The sequence below is a fragment of the Phasianus colchicus genome, unplaced genomic scaffold, assembly GCF_987193195.1.
Source record: "Phasianus colchicus unplaced genomic scaffold, bPhaCol1.hap1.1 HAP1_SCAFFOLD_57, whole genome shotgun sequence".
In the NCBI taxonomy this organism is placed as follows: domain Eukaryota; kingdom Metazoa; phylum Chordata; class Aves; order Galliformes; family Phasianidae; genus Phasianus; species Phasianus colchicus.
In genome coordinates, this window is record NW_028325234.1 from 20001 (window position 1) to 27500 (window position 7500).

A 7500-nucleotide genomic window follows, 5' to 3' on the forward strand; every position below is an offset into this window, starting at 1 on the left:
CCTCCTTTTTCTTTCTTTCTTTCTTTCTTTCTTTCTTTCTTTCTTTCTTTCTTTCTTTCTTTCTTTCTTTTTCTTTTCTTTTTCTTTTTCTTTTCTTTTCTTTTTTTCCCCCTCCGTGTTCCTGCTTTTCTGTTTTCGATTTTTCAGAAGCTTCTTAATTTTTGTATGTTTTTCTGATTTTTTTTGAACTTTTTTCCGTTTCTTTCTTTAGTTATTGGCTTAATTCATATATTTATCTATCTACCCATCCGTCTGCCTGTCTCCCCGTCCATTTGCTTGCTTGCTCGCTTGCTCGCTCGCCCGCTCCCGCGCGCGTGCGTTTGAGTAGGCCCGGCCCGGCCCGGCGCGCCCTTCCGTTGGGAAGAAGGGGGTCGCGACGGGCTTACGGGTAGATCTCGCGGCCGGCCACCTGAACTTCCCAGCGCGCAAAGCCTAAACCTGACCCTTACCCTAACCTCGCCCGCCTACCCTAACCCTAGCCCTAACCCGCCCTCTCCCGGACGTGCCCCGCCCGACTGGCCCGCTTTTCTGCAGCACCTGTAGACGTATTCTTCTTTCTCTCTCTCTTTCTCTCTTTCTCCCGCCCCCCCCCTCCCCCCCCCCCCCCCCCACCTCTTTCTTTCTTTCTCTCTTTTCTTTCCCACCCTAGTCCCCTCCCCCGGCCCCCCGGCCCCTCTTACTTTCTTCTCGAAGACGTCCATCCGACGTCCGTGCGAGCGCTCGTTTGCTCGGTGGTCGTCCGTTCCTTCCTTCCTTCTTCTTGGGGGACGTTGGCCGAGAGAGCTGCGGGATTTGGGTTTTCCGTTATTTCTTCTTCCCGCCTTTCCTTTCTTTTGCCGCTGCCCGTGCCCGTCCCCCTCCACCCACCCGACTCCCACCCTGCCCGATCGGACCGGGTTTGTTCGCCGTTCCCGCCTCCTTTTTTTTTTTCTTTTTAATTTCATTTTTTACTTTTTTAAGCTCCCTACCTCACCCGCACCCCCCCACACCCCCCTACCCACCACCACCACCACCTCCCACTCCGCCCTCCTCCTCCCCCTCCCCCTCCTCGGTTCCCCCCCCCCCCCCCCCCGCCACCCTCCTTTTTTTTTTTTTTTTTAATTTTTCTCTCTCGCTTCCCTCCGGCGGGCCAGGCCCGATGGCTTCGACCGGTCCCCGCAAACTCCCGCCCCCCCCCCCCCCCCCCCCCCGAAACCGGCCGAGGACCCACCCCCAGCCCGCCACGCGCTTTCTTTCCGTTTCTTTCTATTTTTTCTTTTTTTTCTCTGGGGGGAAAGGGGGGGGGGGGGGGGTGGCCGGGCCGGGGTGGGTGGGTGAGGGAACGGGCACGCCCGCCGCCCGGGAGAGGGGCTCAGGGCGAGCCCGGCGTCCGGATGAGTCGAAGGAACGAATCCCAGACGAACGCACACACCCACCCCCGGGACGGACGAGGCCGTTCCCCGCCGGCCTACCTCTGCCGCCGTCTTCCCGCCATTTCTTTTCCTCCCCGCGCTGACACGAGCGGCCGATCCCGTCGCGAGCCCGCCGGACGTTTCCCGCCCGCCCCGCTACGCGCGGGCGGGGACCCGCCGGCGCCTGCGCGCTTCCGCAGAGGGGGAGTGGGGCGGGGGGGGCGGGGGTGGGGAGTGGGGGGAGGAAGCGGGGGACATAGCGGCGAGCGGGAAAAGCGCCCTCCCCGCCCAAAACACAAACACACACCATCACCACCCCCACCCCGCAAGCCGCGGGCGGATCGGGTTAGAAATACCCGACTCCGAACACCCGGCGCGAAGAGCTACCGGGCCACCGAGCGAAAAGGGAATCAAACGAAAAGTGTCAAACGAGCGAACGCGCACGCAAACACGCGCCGGTAAAATAAACAAACGAACGGACAGACAAACAAACGCACGCGAGACGAACGAGAAGGGGCCTCCGCCGGACCCCGAGCCGCGGCGGCCGCAATGCGGACCCCGCACCGAACCGCGCCGAACGCGGCCGGACGCCCCTCAGAGCGGGGGCGGCCGGCCGCGCCAGCCGCCGACACGCGGAGCCCGAGTACGCCAGGAACGGGCCGGCCCGGGAGCGACCGACTCGGTCGAACCGAGGCGGAGGCGGCGGCGGCGGCGGCGGCGGCTCGGGTACGACGGAAAGACGGCAAGGCCCAGGCGAGCGCCGAACAACCCGGTCGCTGCCGCGGCGGCGGCCGGACTGCGCGCGGTCTATACGGCTCGGCGCGGCTCCGCCGGTCCGCAGCGGCAAGGAGAGGTCGGCAAAAACGGACGGCCGGAGGTCGCTGCGGCGCCGGCCAGGCAGCGGCGGCCACGTCAGCCCGGCTCCGCGCGGTTGCCTGGTCTCCCGCAGCGGGCCAGAGGTCGCTGCGGAGCCGGCCCGGCCGCGGCGGCCACGTCTACCCGGCTCCGCGAGGCTGCATGGCGAGGCGTAGCCGGCCTGGGGTCGCTGCGGCGCCGTTCCTGCAGCGGCGGCCACGTCTACCCGGCTCCGCGAGGCTGCATGGCGCGGCTGCAGCCGCCCAGGGGTCGCTGCGGCGCCGTCCCGGCAGCGGCGGCCACGTCTACCCGGCTCCGCGAGGCTGCATGGCGAGGCGTGGCCGGCCTGGGGTCGCTGCGGCGCCGTTCCGGCATCGGCGGCCACGTCTACCCGGCTCCGCGCGGCTGCCTGGCGCGGCGCAGCCGCCCAGGGGTCGCTGCGGCGCCGGCCCGGCTGCGGCGGCCACGTCTAGCCGGCTCCGCGCGGCTGCCTGGCCCGGCGCGGCCGCCCAGGGGTCGCTGAGGCGCCGGGCCGGCAGCGGTGGCCACGTCTACCCGGCTCCGCGAGGCTGCATGGCGAGGCGTGGCCGGCCTGGGGTCGCTGCGGCGCCGGCCCGGCAGAGGCGGCCACGTCTACCCGGCTCCGCGCGGCTGCCTGGCGCGGCGCAGCCGCCCAGGGGTCGCTGCGGCGCCGTCCCGGCTGCGGCGGCCACGTCTACCCGGCTCCGCGCGGTTGCCTGGTCTCCCGCAGCGGGCCAGAGGTCGCTACGGAGCCGTCCCGGCAGCGGCGGCCACGTCTACCCGGCTCCGGGAGGCTGCCTGGCCTCCCGCAGACGGCCTGGGGTCGCTGCGGCGCCGGCCCAGCAGCCGCGGCCACGTCAGCCCGACTCCGCGCGGCTTCCTTGTGCGGCGCAGCGGGCCCGGCGTCGCTGCGGAGCCGTCCCGGCAGCGGCGGCCACGTCTACCCGGCTCCGCGAAGCTGCATTTCGCGACTGCAGCCGTCCTGGGGTCGCTGGGGCGCAGTTCCGGCATCGGCGGACAAGTCTACCCGGCTCCGCGCGGCTGCATGGCGCGGCTCAACCGGCCTGGGGTCGCTGCGGCGGCGGCCCGGCAGCCGCGGCCACGTCTACCCGGCTCCGCGAAGCTGCATGGCGCGGCGTAGCCGGCCTGGGGTCGCTGCGGCGCCGTTCCGGCATCGGCGGCCACGTCTACCCGGCTCCGCGAGGCTGCATGGCGCGGCTCAACCGGCCTGGGGTCGCTGCGGCGCCGGCCCGGCAGCGGCGGCCACGTCTACCCGGCTCCGCGCGGCTGCCTGGCGCGGCTCAACCGGCCTGGGGTCGCTGCGGCGCCGGCCCGGCGGCGGCGGCCACGTCTACCCGGCTCCGCGAAGCTGCATGGCGCGGCTCAACCGGCCTGGGGTCGCTGCGGCGCCGTTCCGGGAGCTGCGGCCACGTCTACCCGGCTCCGCGCGGTTGCCTGGTCTCCCGCAGACGGCCTGGGGTCGCTGCGGCGCCGGCCCGGCATCGGCGGACGAGTCTACCCGGCTCCGCGCGGCTGCCTGGCGCGGCTCAACCGGCCTGGGGTCGCTGCGGCGCCGGCCCGGCAGCGGCGGCCACGTCTACCCGGCTCCGCGAGGCTGCATGGCGAGGCGTGGCCGGCCTGGGGTCGCTGCGGCGCCGGCCCGGCAGAGGCGGCCACGTCTACCCGGCTCCGCGCGGCTGCCTGGCGCGGCGCAGCCGCCCAGGGGTCGCTGCGGCGCCGTCCCGGCTGCGGCGGCCACGTCTACCCGGCTCCGCGCGGTTGCCTGGTCTCCCGCAGCGGGCCAGAGGTCGCTACGGAGCCGTCCCGGCAGCGGCGGCCACGTCTACCCGGCTCCGCGAAGCTTCATTGCGCGACTGCAGCCGTCCTGGGGTCGCTGCGGCGCAGTCCCGGCATCGGCGGACGAGTCTAACCCGGCTCCGCGAGGCTGCATGGCGCGGCGTAGCCGGCCTGGGGTCGCTGCGGCGCCGTTCCGGCATCGGCGGCCACGTCTACCCGGCTCCGCGCGGCTGCCTGGCGCGGCGCAGCCGCCCAGGGGTCGCTGCGGCGCCGGCCCGGCAGCGGCGGCCACGTCTGCCCGGCTCCGCGAGGCTGCATGGCGAGGCGTAGCCGGCCTGGGGTCGCTGCGGCGCCGTTCCGGCATCGGCGGCCACGTCTACCCGGCTCCGCGCGGATGCCTGGCGCGGCGCAGCCGCCCAGTGGTCGCTGCGGCGCCGGCCCGGCAGCGGCGGCCACGTCTACCCGGCTCCGGGAGGCTGCCTGGCCTCCCGCAGACGGCCTGGGGTCGCAGCGGCGGCCCGGTAGCCGCGGCCACGTCAGCCCGGCTCCGCGCGGCTGCGTGGAGCGTCGCAGCCGGCCCGGCTTCTCCTCGGAGCCGCCCCGGCAGCGGCGGCCACGTCTACCCGGCTCCGCGAGGCTGCATGGCGCGGCGTAGCCGGCCTGGGGTCGCTGCGGCGCCGCCCCGGCTGCGGCGGCCACGTCTACCCGGCTCCGCGAAGCTGTACGGCGCGGCTCAACCGGCCTGGGGTCGCTGCGGCGCCGTTCCGGCAGCGGCGGCCACGTCTACCCGGCTCCGCGCGGTTGCCTGGTCTCCCGCAGACGGCCTGGGGTCGCTGCGGCGGCGGCCCGGCGGCGGCGGCCACGTCAGCCCGACTCCGCGAAGCTGCATGGCGCGACTGCAGCCGTCCTGGGGTCGCTGCGGCGCCGTTACGGCATCGGCGGACGAGTCTACCCGGCTCCGCGCGGCTGCCTGGCGCGGCTCAACCGGCCTGGGGTCGCTGCGGCGCCGGCCCGGCAGCGGCGGCCACGTCTACCCGGCTCCGCGCGGCTGCACGGCGCGGCGTAGCCGGCCTGGGGTCGCTGCGGCGCCGTTCCGGCAGCAGCGGCCACGTCTACCCGGCTCCGCGCGGCTGCCTGGCGCGGCTCAACCAGCCTGGTGTCGCTGCGGCGCCTTTTCGGCAGCGGCGGCCACGTCTACCCGGCTCCGCGCGGTTTCCTTGGTCTCCCGCAGCGGGAAGAGGTCGCTGCGGAGCCGGCCCGGCAGCGGCGGCCACGTCTACCCGGCTCCGCGAGGCTGCATGGCGAGGCGTAGCCGGCCTGGGGTCGCTGCGGCGCCGTTCCGGCATCGGCGGCCACGTCTACCCGGCTCCGCACTGCTGCCTGGCGCGGCGCAGCCGCCCAGGGGTCGCTGCGGCGCCGGCCCGGCAGCGGCGGCCACATCTACCCGGCTCCGCGAGGCTGCATGGCGAGGCGTAGCCGGCATGGGGTCGCTGCGGCGCCGTTCCGGCAGCGGCGGCCACGTCTACCCGGCTCCGGGAGGCTGCCTGGCCTCCCGCAGACGACTGGGGTCGCAGCGGCGGCCCGGTAGCCGCGGCCACGTCAGCCCGGCTCCGCGCGGCTGCCTGGAGCGGCGCAGCCGGCCCGGCTTCGCCGCGGAGCCGTCCCGGCAGCTGCGGCCACGTCTACCCGGCTCCGCGAAGCTTCATTGCGCGACTGCAGCCGTCCTGGGGTCGCTGCGGCGCAGTTCCGGCATCGGCGGACGAGTCTAACCCGGCTCCGCGCGGCTGCATGGCGCGGCTCAAGCGGCCTGGGGTCGCTGCGGCGCCGGCCCGGCAGCGGCGGCCACGTCTACCCGGCTCCGCGAGGCTGCATGGCGCGGCGTAGCCGGCCTGGGGTCGCTGCGGCGCCGTTCCGGCATCGGCGGCCACGTCTACCCGGCTCCGCGCGGCTGCCTGGCGCGGCGCAGCCGCCCAGGGGTCGCTGCGGCGCCGCCCCGGCAGCGGTGGCCACGTCTACCCGGCTCCGCGAGGCTGCATGGCGAGGCGTGGCCGGCCTGGGGTCGCTGCGGCGCCGGCCCGGCAGAGGCGGCCACGTCTACCCGGCTCCGCGCGGCTGCCTGGCGCGGCGCAGCCGCCCAGGGGTCGCTGCGGCGCCGTTCCGGCTGCGGCGGCCACGTCTACCCGGCTCCGCGCGGTTGCCTGGTCTCCCGCAGCGGGCCAGAGGTCGCTACGGAGCCGTCCCGGCAGCGGCGGCCACGTCTACCCGGCTCCGGGAGGCTGCCTGGCCTCCCGCAGACGGCCTGGGGTCGCTGCGGCGCCGGCCCGGCATCCGCGTCCACGTCAGCCCGACTCCGCGCGGCTGCCTTGTGCGGCGCAGCGGGCCCGGCGTCGCTGCGGAGCCGTCCCGGCAGCGGCGGCCACGTCTACCCGGCTCCGCGAAGCTGCATTTCGCGACTGCAGCCGTCCTGGGGTCGCTGGGGCGCAGTTCCGGCATCGGCGGACAAGTCTACCCGGCTCCGCGCGGCTGCATGGCGCGGCTCAACCGGCCTGGGGTCGCTGCGGCGCCGTTCCGGCAGCGGCGGCCACGTCTACCCGGCTCCGCCCGGCTGCCAGGCGCGGCGCATCCGCCCAGGGGTCGCTGCGGCGCCGTTCCGGCAGCGGCGGCCACGTCTACCCGGCTCCGCCCGGCTGCCAGGCGCGGCGCATCCGCCCAGGGGTCGCTGCGGCGCCGTTCCGGCAGCGGCGGCCACGTCTACCCGGCTCCGGCGGCTGTTCGCGTCTTTTGTGTGTGGGGGGGGCGCTGCTGCTACGGTGCGGCCAGAGGCGTCGCTCTAATTCTCTGCCTCCAGTTATGTCGAGGTAAAGGTCGGCTGCTGTCGGAGCCTTTGCCGGTAGTCGGCGTCGTCGTCCGTGGAGCTTTCTTTTCGGATGCCTTTACTTTTCGTCGGTAGGAGAGAGTGCGGACTCTGCTCCGGAGATCGGTGGTGAGCGGGCGCTCGCGAGCTGGGTTGACCGGCCGGCCAGACGGGTTTCGGCGGCGGTCGGCGGTGGCGGCGGCTCTCTGGGGCGTCGGTTCGTGTGGTCGATCCGGTCGCTTCGGTTTGTCCGTCGCGCCCCGTCCCGCCGTTCGGTGGTGGGTTAAGGCGGTCTCCCGGGCGAGCGGCGAAAAAAAGCCGGGCAAGGCGAGAGAGAGCTGTGCGGGTGAAATAGCCGGCTCCCGCGCCGCCCAGGGCGAACCCGAGAAGGCGAGAGAGAACAATCGAACGAACGGGGGAAGCCGGCTGCAGCGCTCGCTGGCGCGAAGCGGAGAAAGCGAGAGAGAAAGCGAGCGCGGAGAAGGGCACAGTCCGGTCAGCCGGCACTCGAAGGCAGAAGGGCCGGGGGCGTCCCCGGTGGGTCCCGCCGCGACGGTGGAAGGCGGGACCCGATGGTCGTGG